Genomic DNA, 19,564 nt, shown 5'->3' with positions numbered 1-19,564 from the left:
GAAACCCACATTGAATATAATGATAAAGATATTAAAAGTGAAAGGATGTAAAATGACTTACAGTCAACTCTCATTATTTACAGTAGTTATATTCTATAAAGTCGCTGCAAACAGTGAGTTAGCAAATATGGAACCACTGGTCCCAAGGGAAATACAAGGATTAGGTTCCTGAGAGCTTCTGGTCACAATATTTTTTATCAACTGATCAATACATAACTTTGTTTTACGTGTGTTTCTGTTTAAGGACACCCTATTTAATATAAGTTGCTGATTTGTTAACATCGACCTCACAACCAACAGCACTATAACTCATGCCTGAATGGCAATTAGCTAACAATTTCCTCTTCCATAAGGCACAGCACATCCTTCTTGTACTTAGGACCTTAGACAACACCTTAGCCCTGCACTTGAGGGCCACATTAAAGAGGGGAAATCACCAACAAAAAGCACAAATGTGTAAAAAGCTAAATAGACCACAAAAAGCACATCTGTTTACAGTATGAGAGCTAAAACAACAAGGCAAAGCCTTATTCAACCTCAGCTGGGAACATGCACGTGAGGCAACTCAAAATTTGTCACTCTATACACGTCCTTGAATGACAGAGGAAGTCTGCATGTACTGATTTCAATTAATCTATTCTACAAATAGATTTTAGTGAATAGGAAAACTTACAAATATGGAATCCATGAATAGTGAGAATTAATTGTACCATGCAAACACTAATGAAAGGAAAGGTGCTGTGGCTGTATTATTATCAGTCAAAATAGACATCAGAGCAAGAAAAATTACCAGAGATAAAGAAGGACACACTACTTAATGATAAAAGAGGCAAATCACCAAGAAAATACAACAATCTTAAGTGTGTATACACCAAATAATAGAGCAGCAAAATACATGAAGCAAAAAGTAATAAACCAAAAGGGGAAAAATCCAGTTTTTGCTAGAGGCTTTATCACTCCTCTCTTAGTAATCAATAGGCCAGGTAGGCTGGACATCAGCTAGAATATAGAAGAATGAACATCCTCAACCACCTGTATCAAAATGACATTTATAAAGCGTTCTACCTAAAAAGAGCAGATACACGTTCTTTTTAAGTGCTCATGAGACATTCAGCAAGACAGACCATACTTTGTCTCAAAAATAAACCTCACCTAATTTAATACAATTGAAACCATAGAAAGCTTATTTTTCAGACCATAATGGAATTAAACTGGATTAAATAAAATAACAGAAAGACATGTAAGGAATCTTCAAATCATTGGAAACTAAACATACTTCTAAATAACTCATGGGACAAAGAGGAGGCATCAAAGAAAGTTAGAAAATACTTTGAACTAAATAAAAATACAACATTAAAATTTGTAAGATAGTCTGAAGTAATGCTTAGATGGAAATGTATAGTGTTAGATACTTATATTAGGAAAAAAAAAAGATCCCAAATAAACAATATGTTTCATTCTAAGTCTGGAAAAAGAGGAGCAAAGTAAACGCAAGTAGTAAGAAGGGAACGATAAAGCGCAGAAATCAATGACACTGGAAACAGGAAAATCAATGAAACAAAAAGATGTTTCTTTGAAAAGATTTTTAAAAATTAACAAACAAACCTATAGCCAATCTGTCAAAGAAAAATAAATAAAACACATAAATTTCCACTATCAGGAACAAAAGGGAGCTAAGAATATAGACCCCACAAAGATTAAGCAGATAATAAGAGAACATTACAGAGAAATGTATTCATATAAATTCAAGCGATTAAATGAAATTGACTAACTCATTAAAAACTACCAAAACTCAGCCAAGATAAACTGAATGGTCCTATACTTCTTTAAAAAATTTAATTCATGGTTAAAAGAGCTCCCTACAAAGAAAACTCTAGGCCCAGTGAAACCAATGGTTTCATTGATGAATTCTACCAAACTTTAAAGAAGAAATGATACTATTCTACACCATCTCTGCCAGAAAATCAAAGAGGAGGGATCATTTCCCATCTCATTTATGAAGACAGCATTATACTGATACCAAAGCCAGACAAAAATAGTGTATGGAAAGCCAACTATAGACCAACATTTCTCATGAACTTTGACAAAAAAATCCTCAACAAAATATTAATGAGTTGAATCTTTCAGCATATGGAAAGAATAATAATATCATGACCAAATGAGTGTAGGTGAGTGTAAGGAATGTAATCTCAGGAATGTAAGGCTGGTTCACTGTTTGAAAATCAGTCAATGCAATCTACCATATTAACAGTCTAAACAAGAAAATCCAGCTGGTCATATCATTACAAGCAGAAGAAATATTTAATGATATACAACATCTTGATGATAAAAATGCACAGCAAACTGGGAATAGAAAGGAACTCCCTCAACCTGAAAGAGTATCTACAGAAACTCCTACAGCTAACATCACACTTCCTGGTCAAAGACTGCCTGTTCTCCTCTAAGACCAGAGGAAAGAAGGCAAGAATGGTGACTCTCCTTACTCCTGTTTAACATAGTAAGAGAAGCCTTAGCCAGTGCAAAAAGGTATAAAACTGGGAGAAAAAATAAATAAATAAATAAAATGGTCTCTATTTGCAGACAACATGACTGCCCACATCAAAACAAATTTACAAAATAGCTCCTCTAATGAGAGAGTTAAGTAAGATCATAGGAAATAAAGTCAACATGCAAAAATAGATCCCATTTCTACACTAGCAATGAATGTTTGGAAACGGAATTGTTTTTAAATGCCATTTAAATGCTCCCTCCAAAAGAAATACTTAGGTATAAGTCTATCAAAACATTTGCAAAATCTGAAAACTACGTAATATTCATGGAAGAAATCAAAGAAGATCTAAATAAATGAAGACACATCGTGTTCATGGATTGGAGACACATGATTGGGATACTAATTCTCTACAAACTGGTCTATAGAGTTCACAAAATTCCAATCAAAATATCAGCAGAGTTAAATGTAGGTATAGGCAAGCTGATTCTAAAATTTATATGGAAAGGCAAAGGAACTACAATAATCAAAATCATTTTGGAAGAAAAGATATACATTAAAGGACTTCCACTACTTGAGTTTAAGACTTACTGTAAAGCTATAGTAATCGACATGTGTGGTGTCATTGGAAGGATAAGATGAATAAAATAGAATAAAGAGTCCAAAAATAGGCCCACACAAATAGAGCCAATTAATTTTAACAAGTTACAAAGGTAATTCAATGGAGAAATGGAGTCTCTCCAAAAAATGGTATTAGAACAATTGGATATTCATGTGCAAAAAAATTAAACTTGACCTGTAATTCACACCATATCCTAAAATCAACTCATTATGGACTAAATGCTTGTTGTATATACATTTCTTAAAATAATAAATTAGTAAAGTTAAAAAAAAAACTTTATGCCAACAGAAGAGAATTTGAGTTGGCAGACTATAAACTTTACAGTTAAGACAGTCTGCTATATAATTTATTTATTCATGGATCTCTCAGGAACTGGTAAGAGGTTTATATAAATAAATAAAAGCTGTAACTGTCTTACAGTAAATATTTTCTTAAATACTTTTGATAGCTCTCTCTAGAACTATTTTTGCTAAATGTTTTTCACACTAATTTTAGAAGTCAAGGAACTGGCTGTCTACTCAAAATTATACCATTTTTATTACCCCTTGAAATTCTTATCATACTTTGACTAATTCATTTGCAAGAGAATGATCTTCTTATGGACGATACATTTTACTTGAAGGCAACCCAAATAAAGTCAAGTATATATTTGGTTCACCGGCAGAGAAGCTCAATAATCCCTGAAGTATATGTTAATCACTGAGGACTGTCCCAGAGATAAGGAAACTTGTGTCCTCACTTTCCACCTCAGACTCTATCCTTTAATAGCTCTTCCTCAAGGGAGGAGGGGTTGCTAACCTGATTGTTCAGTGTCTTGAATTCTTTGGGTAAAACAATGGCATGAAAAGACGTTTGAGTTTGTGAGCATCTTCTTTCTCATCCTGGGGCAGGACAGGAAATGTCCCGGCATTCTCTTGGGTGCTTTCTCACTTCCAACAACAATGTTCCAACAGTGATCTTCTTTCTTCTACTTTGACTCCATCCACAAATTGGTAAGAATGCCTTGACAGTCCCCACACAAAACCAACAGTATCATATGGGAAGTCCAGACATCTCTTCCCAGGGTTTTTTTCTTTTCTCTCAAGTGGAAGCTTTGCTATAGTCACAGACCAAGTAGCCTGTTTAATAGCATGCACAGGAGTGAAAACATTTTTTCACATTGTTCATGTCACTGTCTTCCCTCTAGCACTGGTGGTATGCTTCTAAATCTTCGCAAACTGCTCTACAAAGAAGGATTTTTACCTTCAGTTTGGGAGTAAGAAAACAGGAGGAACAAATCAGATATTTAGGAAAAGCCAAGGGTCTGACTTTCGCCTTTTTTGTTGGCTTTTGCCCACAGCTTGGTTTCACCTATGTTTAGGGATATTTGGTATTTACAGAGAAATTAAACATATCTGTAATATATATATATATATATATATATTTATTTCTCATTTAAATGTTATTAATTTTGTGTAATTCCTATAGAGGGAAGAGAAATGAGTGATCACCTTCAGGTAACTGAATTCTTAAATAAGTAGTAGCCACGGCCCTTACCTTGAAGGGGTTTAAAACTGGTAAGCACAAAACCAAAACCCTGTTAAGTTACAAAGGCTATGAATAGTATAAGAAGGAGGAAAAGTGTAGAACTGAATTGTCTACCTTATGGGAACTGAAAAACCACCCAAAGATCTGCCCAACCCAAGCCCTGTTCCTTACATTCTGTAGATAAACTGAAACAAGAGAATGCAAGAATATTTTATACTATATGACAAGAGTGAATTGCAACTAGAGGTAAATAAAGTTACTTCTCCTTTGTTCCAGTGTACTTCTGGACTGGAACTTGCTTCATGAATCTCTGTCACCTTTCACCTTGCTTTTAAAGGTAAGCAAAGAGGCAGCAGGCCCTTTAGATGCAGGTCAATCCGTACAGGCAAGGCCAGAACCAGAATTCAGGGTTCTTGTCTCCTTTTGCTAAAATCCACAAAGCTACAATGGGTTTTGAGGGCATAGTACCCACTGACCCAATTTTATGACCAGCTCATTGTTAATTTGTTATTATACTCATCTTGAATTATCCAGCACTCTTTGGTAATTTTGGAATAATCACAGCACTTGCCTCTGCTCCCTCCCTTCCCGAGTGTCAGACTGGCTTGGAGAAAGGGGTTGGGGAGTATTTCCCTTGACTTAGTACAAAAATATCTGGATCCCCAGATTATACAGATTTAGAAGAGCAAGAGTCCTAGAAATGAGGTTGTAATGCTGAAAATCTGGCAAAGTTAAAACACAATTCATTGCTCTGATTTTCTTTCCGAATAATTTCACTACATGAGTTAGAACACTTACGATCAGTAGACGAAAAGGTAATTGATACAATATTTCTAGCACCCCGTTCTTATTGCCCTAAAATGCTTATGACTTTTCAAGAGAAACTCAAAATTGAGGAAATGATCCAAAAAGTGTTTCCCCACAGGTTTCTGTACATATCCAATTCAGGTCAATTTATGCCATCTCTAACAGTTATGAAGAGATGGAACTAATATAAAACTTGGTGGGGGGGATGGAAAACTAAAGCCCTATCCAGATAGTAGGCTGCTTAAGCCAAGTCAGTCCACTCCAGAAATTCCGCACTGCTCATCACACAACCTTTCACCCACAAGCATGCTTCTAGAAAATACCCAGTTAACATCACCCAGCCATCCTAACTGGACAACACCAGCCCATCCCCCACCCCGGAAGTATGAGAACAGTTGCCTTTGGCTACATCTGACCTTGGACCATAAGGCAGCTATCCCTGAAACCTGTAAGGCATTTTGTCAGGAAGACAGGCTCTGAGGCCCAGGAAAAAGAGAATCTGAAGTCCAAAAACTCCTGCTGAGGCTGGTGAGATTATCTGTAACCAGCCTACTGGGGTAGGTGGTAAAATAAAGATGATGTTGCTTACTTCGGGTCGTAACTGGAAGGTCAAATGAGATAAATGGCATGAAAATGCTTTATAAAGTGTGAAGTAGTTTATAAATGCAAAAGAGAGTTGGTGCTTCCCAACTTTACAGATCCTATGTTGATTGAATGTCCTTCCCGGTGCAGAGCGATGTCTCCCCTTGAGTTATTTGGGACGGGCAGCAGAAGGGCTTGCTTTCCTCTGAGGCACTCCTCTGAGTCACTGCCTGTGGTGAGTGTCAGAACTGACAGAAACTCATTCTGGCCTCCTCTGCTAGCATGCTGATTGGGAGGCTGGAGGGGGCAGGGGGCGGGGTGAGGCTTCCTTTTCTCAAGTGTTGCTGTTTGAATTCAGTGAAGCCCAAACTCAATTCTTACCTTTTTAAAATGCATTATATCTTTCCTCCCCAGCTATCTGAGGCCCATGGCCACACAGCAAATACAAAACGACCTTTCAGGTTTAAGAATCAGAACACAGTTAAAGTATTCCAGGCCCCTCTACTCTTTTCCTTACTCCCATTTTTACCACAGCAGTCTTTAATGAGAACAGAGCCTGTAATTTAAGGGGGAGGAGAGAGACTTTGATTCTACCCCTAAAGAGAGCTTCCCACCTTAACAATGACCACGCGTTCCCCGCCGCTCCCTAACTAGCCTGACCGCGCCTGAAACACACACCCATTTCCGGGCTGGGGGACTGTGGCGTTCACGCCAATACATACACGCACATGCCCGCGCGCCGCTCAACTGCAGCAAATCTGACTATTCGCCAACTTGTAGCCACAGAGAACAGCAAAAGGACTAAAGCCCTTCACCGCCAGCTCCAAAAAGGCACTGCAACCACCAGCAGCGCCGCAGTTAACAGCCTCTGTACTGCAGCCTCCGGCAGCTGGAGTCACACGTCTAACTCCTTGAGGAGTATCGCTCTTCTGCCCTTCATCCCACTCCCCGGGCTTTATCCTCTTCTCTCCTCAGGAGGTCGCGAAGAACCAGGTCTCCCAGCCACTTCTACAGAAGAGGAAGTGGCACTAAGGAAGGTTCCCACCGAAGCAGCCCGAAACCCGCTCCTCTTTGCCCCATCTCTCCCCACTCCCGCTAAAGTAGGCGCCTGTGCCGCTGGCGAAGGTCCCAGTTCTCAAGGGCCCTGAGTCCAATGGGACATGGAGGAGCTAGGCGGGAAGCGGCGAGACGACAGCTAAGATGGTTAGGACAGGTGGGGCGGGACTGAGGAGAGGGACATTCTCCTGCCGGACCCCGCTCACAGACAGTAACTCCAAAACGCTCAGGTGGGCAGTATAGGAAAGGCCCCTCCTCCCTGTTCTCTTCCTTCCCTTCCCCGCTCCCCTCCTGGACACCTGGTGAAAGAGAAAGGTGCAGGTGTACCTGGAGCGAACACCATGATTTTCTCCAGCCGCTGCGCCCCAAGGTAGGAGAGACAGACAGACGGACGGACGGACGAAGGGTGGGCAGAAGGCCAGACTTGGGGTCCGGTGCAGGTAGGCGCGCTGGGGGCGCGCCAGCTGTAGGTCGGGACAGTCAGCACCTCGGACAGCTCCCAGCAGCGCGATCCCGGGGCCGCGGCTCCCGCCGCGGCGCGCTCCGCCTCCACAATGCACTGCTCTGCCAGCGGCCACCCAGCGGCGGGAGGAGGAGAGCGAATGCCTGCTCAGTCCACCCCTCATTCCCGCGCCAGCTCAGTGTACACTGCTGCTTGGGGAGCAAAACCCTTCTACCGCTTCCACGGAGAAGGAAGGACGGAAGAGGAAGAGAGAAAAGGTAATTGCCCGGCTTCCCGGCAGGGGGACAGCTAATTGCTTCTAATTACCTGCTGTCTCTCGCCCCCGTGGATATCGAACTGACATTTAGGATGGGCTTGCCCTTTTTTAATATATATAACTCAAAGAGCTTTACTCTAGAGGCTGACTCTGAGTTCTCTGAGTTGGGTCAGCTTTGAACAGAGGGGTGGGGCCTGCAAGTTAATAGGTCCTTGGGGTCCATGACTCCTCTTTCTCCCAGACTCCCAATCTTCTGCTAACGTCAGAAAGGACGCTGGAGGGAAGGACAGACTGGCTAAGGAGCGTGAGGAGGGCGCCGCTATCAGGCCCTGCTCCCAGGCGGCTCTGAAAGCCCCCAAGCTTGGAGGCCCTCAAGGTCATCACTTTAGAGGCAGCAGGGCTGGCCAGCGCTGAGGAAAGAGACCTCGGTGAGGTAGGTCTCCACCGACAAATACACACCCTGTAAGAGGTGGGGCCAACAGAGTTTCCTTCAAGTGTGAGAAAAGCCTTGGGACCGATCAAGAAACATTAATGCTTCCCCTGCCTTCACCCAGTGGAAAACTGTGGCCCCATGTACACCAGTTCTACTCTAAAGATACTGGGACGTGCCTCGACGCTCACTTCATGCTTCTAATACACTGCTCATTTTAAAGCTTTCTCTAGTTCCCCCAAGAAATACTTGGGTAGTGTGAGACAGCCCACAACAGGTACTACCCATCTGGGTTACAACCCCAGAGTTAGAGTGAGATAGGATCCTTCACTTTCAAAGCAAATGCCAGTTGCTTTGGGTTTTGGACTCTATTTTTGCAGCTGAATGGAGTTTTCCAAGAACAAAGGGTGATTAGTGTTGTTTCCAGTGTTTTACAGGATTTCCTCCCTTGCACCTCTCCCAGCCATTCTGAAAATGCCTTATTTCTTAATAATTTGGTTGGTGGCCATAAATTTCACCCTCATTTGGCAAATATTAAGCATTCAAATAGCCTTATTGGCACTAGTTTTGTTCAAAGCCATCTGATAGATTGAAAATGCAAATAGTTTTACAGCTCTTGAACTACAGTTTGCATGGAGGCATATGGACAGTCAGAGCATAAAACAGTCAGTACTGCTCTTCGCACCTGGCTCAACACAGGCTTGAACAGATGGGGCCTGGCTCAGCAGCAAGATGCAAGTCAGCTGATGGGCAGGATGAAGTGTGTGCACGCCAGGATGCAGTCTTCTCACTTCCCTAAGTTACACCAAAAGCCAGGGACCAATGATGCTTCACTCTGTCTTTGCTGTATCACCAGACAAAGTGTGAAACGCTATTTGAAATAATCTTTCAATGATTGAAAGACCTCCCTCTCTTAACACAATCAAAAGGGCTCTCTTTTACCATCTTAATGGGTTTATTCTCCCAATGCATAAATAATTACTCATTATTAATTTCAAGAAAAAAGCAATATCATGTAGGGAAAGAAAAAAAGGCTTGGCAAGCAGTCAGACCCAAGTACTACAACTTCACCATTTACTACTGTGTGACCTTTGATACATGATTTAACTGTATTATCTACAAGGATTAAAGTATCCTGAAGGTTTGTTGTGAGGATTAAATGCGATAATGCATTAAGAGAGCACAGCCCCAATTAAACACATTCCAGGAAATTACTGACACTCTGGACGTAGATGACACCCTATAGCAATGCAAACTAAATATGCTAGATCAGTACTCTCAAACACTGACGGGCACATGAATCCCATGGGGATCTTGTTAAAATAGAGTTCATGATCCAGTAGACTGGGGTGGAGCCTGAGGTTCTGAATTCTTAACAAGCTCCCAAGCGATGTCCACGCTGCAGGTGCTGCTGGTCTGTAGACTGCATTTTGAGTAGCAAGTTGTAGATGTATTAGCATTTAAAAAGAGAGAAATTATTTCTCTCTCCTCCAACATCAGAGCACATCTTTCCAAATGTTAGGGAGGAACCCAGATGGATTCCCAGAGACTTCCAAACTCAACAGAGGCCAAGATGGTAGTAGAAAGGAAGAAAGAATGCCTGGAAAAGTCCCAGAGCTCCTTTGATCAGCCTGCTGTGGCAACAGGAGCTGGTATGATCCAGTAGAAATCAATGTGAAAGGTCAAGGACAGAAGGTAAAACTCTCTTCTCAGCCCCATCCTTAGCTGTTCTCTGCCCTTCTTCCTCCCATCACCTCTTCATTTTGTCTACCCAACACACCACTGCTACCTAGCCAGAGGACAACATACTCCCAGTCCGGTGTTTGCTTGTTTATATTTCAATAAGAACAATTAATTTTATTCCCAATAAAACCACAGCACTTTAGTAAGTTTTTTATTTACAGTTATTTCCTCAGTAAATTTTTTACATTCAACAATATTGTCTCCAATTTTTTACTACTACTGGAATTATTGTTTTGATAGTTTAATTTAAATATCCTAAAAATGGTACTACATTTTTTTACATCATAATGTAAGTGATCAATTTAATAATAGAAGGCTTCAGAGAAAAATAAAAATTCCCTTCTACTTTATCAGAAGAGCCAGATTCTTTGATAGATCATTTATCCATTCTTAGCCCACACCTGAGGCTTAAGTTCCCAATACAGTCTCACTCTGTCTCTTTCTAAACACCTCCACTCAGGGTGAGTCACTCCTCAGTCCACTGCATTTTGACATGGTCATCTATCAGAGAGGCAGCCCACCACCTCCACCACCATCTATCTCATTCCATTATCCTCCCTTCCAGTAAGTGATGGGAATGGTAATGGGAAGCAAGATAGTAAACATGTTGGGCCAGATGCCCCAACTTTCCTACTCTGGTGCTGAGCTTATCAAACTGGGCATTCCTACCCCTACAGAGACTTGAACAAGGTGCTGGATGAACCAAAGGCACAGAAAAAAATTTTTTTTTAAATCATCTAATAAAACCAACTATTTTACTTGGAGACTTGGGAGAATATTTTACATGGAAATGAACATGGATACACTATAAAGCAGTGATTCATGTGACATATAAACATTAAACTGAAGACTCCAGAGAAATCACCACAGGCAGGTCAGGGCTATAACTCTGAGATTTCCCCAAGTCCCTAACCATTGCCCCTAACATTCATTTATTCTACTCTGTCCTTAGAGTTTTCACAAATAGAAAAGTTTGAAAACCCATCCTGAAATATTCCCACAGTTGCCATGATTTGCAGTTCACCTTGGCTCCAGCCGACCCTGAGTATTTCCAAGCTACTAATTTTACATGTATTATTCAATCAACTAAAATTTTAAATAATTTTTAGCATCTCTGAGGACAGCTGAAACAGATTGAAAAGAAGCATTTTTCATTATGAAGCATTAAACCATAACTGTTTCCAAATGTCTTATTTTGTAGGTTTCAAATGATTACAGAAATGAAGTATTGGAGAAGAACTCTTTCCTTCTCCTAAGAGCTGCTAGAATTTGTTGAATTGGACCTAAGGAAAAGCCTAGAGGTGAATTAAGCAGAAATTTAAAAAGGAATAAGAGAATGTGGTACATTGAGTCATGAAAACAGAAAAACTGAATGAGAAAAAAGACACTGGAAAACTAATCTTTGTGCTATCCAAACTGTAAAGCCTTAACAAGAGTGTGGTAAAAATACAAAGAGATGGAAATGACATAATTTGGGGGAAAAAATGAAGATAGAAGATGGAATAAAGGGGGAGGGAGAATAAAAATGACTATGCTCATTAAGAAAAGAAATGGGAAATGTTAAAGAATTTGCGAGCTTAGAAAGTACAAGACAAAGTCTCTGTAGGTTTGCATTTTATGAAGCAGTTTATGAATCCTGTGAGTCTTTAAAATGGACTATGAATAGCTATATTTTGTGAAAGGAAACATCAGCAAAACTTCCTTATTGGAAAAAGTGCATTAGAACAGTTAAAATTTTGTAGTATGTTTATGTTCCAAGATGTCCCTTTGCTCCATGTAAGGAGAGTAACCCTGTTGACCAATCAGCAAATGCCCAGTATAACTGTTACCAAGGCTGCTGCCCCAGAATCATACCCCTGCTCCTCCCTCAGATAGAAACCTACTACTGTTATCTAAGTCTCAGGAGGAAGTGCAAAGAGAAAAAACACAAGAACTGGTTAGAACCAATTAGGCCCAAGATGGCAGAGGATGTGACATCTAGTGGACCTTGAGCCTCATTGTACGCTTACTGTAATGAATTAGCATGCTAAGTGACACACCCACCAGCACCATGACAGCTGGATTGTCTGCACAGAGACTGAAAAGGAGAGCTGCACCAGTTCAGGGTCTAAACCACACCCCTGTTCTCGGATAACTCATAAGTATTCCTCCCACTCTTTCTAATTCCCTCTCTTTTACTTCGACCCTCCTATATATTTAGTGTTTCCACCCAAATTGTGATGAGAAGTTGATTTTCGAACTAGGTTCCTGTTCTCCATTCTTTGGCTATTGAATAATGCCTGTGCTGTTCCAGTCTCAGCGTGGTTTTGTTATTGGCTGCGTGAATCTGATTGGAAAAAGAACCTCCCTGGCCTGGACACGGGATCTCAGCCTGGGCTAGGACCTGGTCAATTTGGTAACATAACTTCCTTGCTCCTGATCACTTTGGTCTATAAAAATCGCTCTCCTTGAGCAGCTCTTCAGCTCTTCAGAGCTCTTGGCTCTTAGCATCCATGAATCTGGATACTGCCTGACTCATGAATCACTCAGTAAAACCAATGTGATCTTTTCAAAATTTATGATTGTTGGATTTTTCCTTTAACAGTTGAGAAAGCACGTAACCAATGGGATCCAAGTGGTAAAGAAATTAAGGGGACGAAATTCAGTCTTGGGAAACTCTTTAAGGAGGAGGGAAGAAAGAGGTCATTCTGGACTGGAAGTTGCGAGGGTGAAGGACTAGCTCCCCAAGAGCAAAGTAAGACAGCTGGCAGGACTGGAGGCTGGATTTCTGAGTTTAAGGTGGCATCCTGGAGGACAGTAAAGTCTCAAGAGCACCCCTGTAAGTGACCGCTGAACAATCCCCAGGGAGGAAGTAAAAGAACCCTGAGACTAAAGTCAAGGGCTGTAGAGATTATCCCAGAAGGTGAGTGGACAAAGAGAAGATAATGAACCACACAGCTTGGTTTCCATCAGTGGGGGTGGGGGAGGAGGCACGGATAGTTAGAAATACTGAGAAGTTGCCAGATAAATCTAAAGAGAAAATAGTTAGAAGAATACTTATTCTTTGAATAAGCTAATAATGCTTAGGTAGCATGATAATGTTTGGAAATTGAAATTGATGGTTTTCATAGTCAGTAATTGATTTTTACACCACTTTACATAACCCAAGTAGACATTAGTCTGGATTTTACTGCTTTAGAGAGAGACTGAACTGGGTTCAGAAAATAAACAATCAAATTCTTGGCATTTGAATTTTAAAACAAGCACTTGAAATGCAAAGCAGAGGCTAAAGTCTTGCTAGCTGAGGCTTTCAATTAAGTGCCAGAGCAGAGGGGAAACGTTTTTGAGCCCAAGCCTCAAGGTTAGGTCTGTAAGATAAACAGAGATGGGGAGAAAAGCAGGAAAAAGCATAGCCAGTTTTGCATTTGTTTTATTCTGTTTGAAAATTCACTCAAGCCCCAAAGGACATGTTTTACATTTGTTTTATTTTGTTTGAAAATTCTGTTTAGGCTTGGAGGTAAGTTTTTTTGTTTTTTGGTTTTTTTCACAAGGATAGATAAGAAACTGTAAATTTAGCAGGGCCTCCAAAAAAGGAGACTGTGTCCCAGGCTGCACGGTCAGTCCAAGGAGGATTGGGGCCTCAAAGGGGAAGAGACCACTTAATCTTGTTAAACTGATAGTCACGTAAGCCATATTACTACCTCTGCTATTAAAACCTTGAATTCCATGAATTCATCCATGCTTTGCTTTCCACACTGAAAGCCCTGAAAATTCAATAAAGCCAACCCTCCCACCGAAAATGCCAAAATTCACTTATATATTGTGTAAAGCTTTGAAATCAACAAGTGGCCTCTGATAAATTCTCTGACATTTATCATCTCTTTGGTAAAGACACTGTCTTACCTGGATCATCAACTTTCTAATGTTTGATGGCTTCCAAAATGCCTTCACATGCATTACTTATTTGATACCCCTAACAAATCCGTAAAGGTTGGTGAATATAGCTGGAGCTTACAGACACAGACAAAGGGTGGAAAGGGACTGTTACCTTCATATGAGGCTCATGTCAAAACAAAGCCCATTCATTCCAGGAGGCAAGAGGACTGTCTCCCATGGATATCTGCAAGACAAACACACAAATTTAAAATGTGATTTCAATCCCATGTTATCCATTCATCAAGTCCCTGTCATATATGAGTCTCACAAGTCTTTCTAATGTGACATCAGGGTACATCTTACTTCCTGACTCACAGTTTGAGTCTTGTAAATAAGCCCCCAAAGAGAGCGAATGAATGGTAAAGGTACATCCTGGACAAAAACAACAACCATTTATTTGATAGTCACACTGTTCTTTGTCAGAACTGCTTTTAGCAGTTTGAAATATGTTCTGATTAATTTCACACAGATAGGGATAGGGTTATACATTTACTTGCCTAAAGGAAGTAACTATTTAGAACTATTCCTGATTTAACCTCTGTTCTAAAAGAATTATGAATCAAATGAAAAACAACTTTCAGATGAGTTCTCTCACAAACGCCCATTTTTGTTTAAGCTATTTCCTCTAATGTCTTCAAACTGCATTCTAAAATGATCAAAGTTCTACATAGCTCATTTTATGTGACATCCTGGCAGGAGGATGGTGACTAGTTATTTGGTCAAACACTAGCTTACCTGTTCTGTGAAGGTGTTTTTTGGATGTGATTAACATTTAGCATCAGTTGACTTTAAAGTGAGCAGATTACCCTCCATGATGTGGGTGGGCCTCATTCAATCAGTTGACAGCCTTAAGAGCAAAAACTGAAGTTTCCCAAAGAAAGAATTCCACTTCCAGAGGATGACAATGAAATTTTGCCTGAGCTTTCAACTTTCAGACTCAGAAATGCAACATCCACTCTCTCCTGAATCTCCAGCCTGCCAGCCTGACCTACAGATTTTGGACTTGCTAGTCCCACAATGGCAAATGTCACCCCACCCCCATTTAATAAATTTAACATTCTCTACTACAACCCTGTCCAAAGCAGGTGTGCACTGTCAGTCAATGTATTTTCTCTTATGACTTTTAAAACATCTTGAGAATATACAGAACCACAAACACAAAAAATCATAATCCTGGTTATTTGTCATAAGAATTTTTTTTTTTTTGGTTAAGACACACTTGAAAGATAATTTCCTATAAAATATACCCATGAATATACCCTTGATTGAAGAAGATTTAGAAATGAATAAAAGAAGAATGTATTAGTTAGAGTTCTTGCATTTGACAAAATCTTATACCTTTTCATGATTAAAAAAAAAAACACTCAGTAGACTAGGAACAGAAGGAAACTTCCTCAAGCTGATGACGGCATACATGACAAACCCACAGCTATCACACAATCAGCAGTGAAAGACTGAAGTCTTCACCCCCAAATCAGGAACAAGACAAGGGTACCCACATTCGTCACTTCTTCTGTTACACTAGAAGTTTTAGCTAGAGAAATTAGGCAAGAAAAAGAAATACGGCATACAAGTTGAAAAGAAGTCAAACTATTTGTATTTGCAGATGACATGATCCCACATATAGAAAAATTCCAAAGAATCCACACACAAAAAACTACTACAGATAATCAACTTAGCAAAGTTGCAGGGTACAAGGTCAACACACAAAAATCAGCTGTATTTTTATCTACTAGAAATGAACAACACAAAAAGGAAATTAAGAAAAAAAAATTTCATTTACAATAACATCCAAAACCATAAAATACCTAGGAATAAGTTTAATCAAGCACAGGGTACAGTGAAAACTATAAAACATTGCTGAAAGAAATTAAAGAAGACATAAATAAGTGGAAAGCTACCCCTGGCTCTGGATTGGAAGACTTAATATTGAGGAAGACTACCCAAATTCAGTGAAATCTCTATCAAAATTCCAATGGCCTTTTATGCAGAAATGGAAAAGCCAATCCTAAAATTAATACAGAATAGTAAGAGGTCCCAAATAGTCAAAACAATATTTAAAAAGAAGAAGAATGTTGGAGAACTCAAACTTCCTGATTTCAAAGTTACTACAAATCTACTGTGATCAAAAGTGATACTCCAAAAATGGGCCAAAGACCTAAACAAGCAATTCTCCAAAGAAGACATACAAATGATCAATAGGCACATGAAAAAATGTTCAGTATCACTAATTATCAGAGAAATGCAAATCAAAACTACAATGAGGTATCACCTCACACCAGTCAGAATGACCATCATTCAAAAATCCACAAATGACAAATGCTAGAGAGGCTGTGGAGAAAAGGGAACCCTCCTACACTGCTGGTGGGAATGCAGTTTGGTGCAGCCACTGTGGAAAACAGTATGGAGATTCCTCAAAAGACTAGGAATAGACTTATCATATGACCCAGGAATCTCGCTCCTGGGCATATACCCAGGAGGAACTCAACTTCAAAATGACACCTGCACCCCAATGTTCATAGCAGCACTATTTACAATAGCCAAGACATGGAAACAGCCTAAATGTCCATTAACAGATGACTGGATAAAGAAGATGTGGTATATTTATACAGTGGAATACTATTCAGCCATAAAAACCGACAACATAATGCCATTTGCAGCAATATGGATGTTCCTGGAGAATGTCATTCCAAGTGAAGTCAGCCAGAAAGAGAAAGAAAAATATCATATGAGATCGCTCATACATGGAATCTGAAAAACAAAAACAAAAACATAAATACAAAATAGAAACAGACTCATAGACTTAGAACACAAACTTGTGGTTGCCAAGGGGGCAGGGAATGGGAAGGGACAGACTGGGATTTCAAAATGTAGAACAGATAAGATTATACTGTATAGCACAGGGAAATATATACAAGATCTTAAGATAGCGCACAGAGAAAAAAATGTGACAATGAATATATGTATGCTCATGTATAACTCAAAAATTGTGCTCTACACTGGAATTTGACACAACATTGTAAAACGATTATAAATGCAATAAAAAATGTTTAAAAAAAAAAGTGTGATACTGGCATACAGATAGATAGATCAATGGAATAGAACAGAGTCCAGAAATAAACCTATAAAGTTATGGCCAACTGATTTTCTATAAGCATGCAAAGACCACTCAATAAAGAATGGCCTCTCTAACAAATGATGCTGAGATAACTGAATCAATATTTGAAAGAATAAAATTGGATCTCTACATCACACTACAGATAAAAATAAACTTAAAATGTGTGAACAACCTAAAAGCAAGAGCTAAAACCATAAAATTTTAAAAAGAAAACATAAGGTTAAGTCTTCATGATGTTGGATTTGACAATGGATTCTTCGATATGACACCAAAAGCACAAGCAAAAGAGAAAAACAGATAAACTGGACTAAATCTAAAAACGTTTGTGCCTGAAAGGACATTATTGAGAAAGTGAAAAGAATCTACAGAATGCGAGAAAATATTTGCAAATCATGTATCTGATAAGGGTCTAGTATCCAGAATATATGAAGAACTCTCAAAATTCAGCAACAAAAAGACAAATAGATCAGATAACAGATGGGCAAAGGATCTGAGTAGACCTCTCTCCAAAAGATATATAAATTGCCAACAAGTAATAAAAAGATGTTCAACATCATTAGTCATTAGTTAACGCAAATCAGAGCCACAGTGACGAACCACCTGATACCCACTAGAAGGCTGTACTTTAAAAAATAAAATAAAATAAAATAAAATAAAAACAAGGGTTGGCAAGGATTTGAAGAAATCAGGACCCTCGTACACTCCTGGTGGGAATGTAAAATGGTTCAGCCATTGAGGACAATAGATTGACAGTTCCCCAAAAAATTAAACCACAGATTACCATAGATTCAGGAATTTCACACCTACGTATATTGCCAAAAGAAGTGAAAACAGGGATTCATGTAAGTATACATGCATACATGTTTAAAGCAGCACTATTCACAATAGCCAAAAGGTAGAAACAGCCCAAATGTCCATCAACCTAAGAATGGATAAACAAATTGTGGTATTTATGCTCAATGGAATATTATTCAGGTATGTAAATGAACGAAATAGTGATACATGCTACAGTGTGTGGAAGCTGAAAACACATGCTAAGAGGAAGAAGCCAGATGGGTGGAAAAAACACGGGACTGCTTGGGTAGGAAGGAGGTCGGAGGGGAGAGCAGTGCTCACGGCCAGCGCCTGCCAATGGCGGCTGACTGGACCAGAGGGAATTTGTTCCTCTCGTCAGTATAAACCTAGACTTGACCCCTTCCCCTCCGCAGACCCTGCCCACCATCTGAACTTCAAGCTCATCTCCAAAGACCCTGGCACTCAGGAAGCCTTCACCACCGTTTCACCGACTTCGTAGCCAGAGTAAGTTTGTATACTCTGTGTCCCTCGCGTCCTCAGGAAAACAAAAGCAAACTAACCGAAAGCAGAAGCACGCGCTTCACAGAGCAAGGAGGCTCGGACGAGACGGTACGAGGCGGCCAGCACCTCCATGCAAGAGAGCTGCTCCGCGTCCTGTCAGCTTGGAAGCCCCACGGCATGGAATAGTCTGGAAGCATGGAGGGCTTTATTAAAGTTGCCTCCTCGCGGCTGTGAGGCCTTGGGCGAAACACGCGGACAGCTAGGAATACGGAACACCCTCAATAACCTCAACTGAGGCGAGGGACGACGGAGCCAATCCGCAGCCTCGCGGGCGGGAGCTTCCCGTTTAAGCACCTGCAAGCTGGTCCGCGGAGGGAGCCCACCGGAAGTCAGTACTGCGCGCAGCCATGGAGTCAGATTCGTCCGCCGCGCGCGGCGCTCGGTCCTGCGGCTTGGCCTCAGTCTACCCCACTTTCCTCCTCTCCCGGCCGCCGCCGCCGGCCTCATACCTCCCGTCTCCCGCTTCTCCTGTCAACAGTCAGGGCGACCCTGCGTACCGGCGCCCCGCCCTAGGCGCGGCCCGGCCCGCGGAGGCAGGACGCTCCGCCGCTGGGACCCGCCCCCCGGGGACACTCACTTCCGGCGGCGCGGCGGCGCGCCTGCGGCGGCGGCGGCGGGGACGATCCCGGCGGGCGGTGATGGACGCGCTGGCGGTCATGATGCAGGACCTCTTGACGCAGAACCGTGCCCTGCGCAGGGAGAACAGCGAGCTCATGGACTAGGTGCGCCTCCTGCTGTGCAAGAAGGCCAGCCTGCTGGCCCAGGTGCGTCCGCCGGCCTGCCCGGTGGCTTTTCCCGAGACGTTCAAAGGAGACCCCGCCCGGCTCCCCGAGTTTTTGATCCAAGCGGCCTCTTACATGAGGTTCTTCGAGGCCAGGTTCTCGAACGACACCCTCAAGGTGGCATTTTTAATCAGCCGCCTCAGTGGGCCGGCATAGGAGTGGGTTGTTCCCTCCATCGCGGGGGAGAGCCTCATTCTGGCTCATTACGAGGGCTTCGTGGACACGCTGAAGCGGGCCTTCGGCAGGAATGGGTAGAAAACTGGGGGGCTGCGAGCCCCTGCGCTCCCCACCGACGCGGTCGTGTTTGGATTTGACTCACAAAGAGCTCCACAGCCCCCAGCTGCTGGGCCTGGACCCGTGCGAGGAAAAGTGGCCGCCGCCTGTTGTCGCCAGCCTCGCTGCCTTTGCCCTCTGCCGGG

General features: G+C 41.4%; 1 long non-coding RNA gene across 1 annotated transcript in view; it reads right to left on the bottom strand.

Moving 5' to 3' along the window:
• The window catches only part of LOC141574946 (uncharacterized), a 451,486-nt gene extending 432,835 nt beyond the window's left edge, over nucleotides 1-18,651 (bottom strand). The window contains exons 1-2 of the long non-coding RNA XR_012502096.1: nucleotides 18,363-18,651; nucleotides 14,002-14,073 (exon numbers count right to left, since the gene is read on the bottom strand). This is a non-coding gene — a long non-coding RNA (uncharacterized LOC141574946). The remainder of the gene's footprint in view (nucleotides 1-14,001; nucleotides 14,074-18,362) is intronic.
• Between the last annotated feature and the right edge of the window lie 913 nt (nucleotides 18,652-19,564).

Source organism: Camelus bactrianus, chromosome 24 (genome assembly GCF_048773025.1).
Source record: "Camelus bactrianus isolate YW-2024 breed Bactrian camel chromosome 24, ASM4877302v1, whole genome shotgun sequence".
NCBI lineage: Eukaryota > Metazoa > Chordata > Mammalia > Artiodactyla > Camelidae > Camelus > Camelus bactrianus.
The sequence above is the reverse complement of the archived record's forward strand: the minus strand, read 5'-3'. Positions and strand labels throughout refer to the sequence as shown.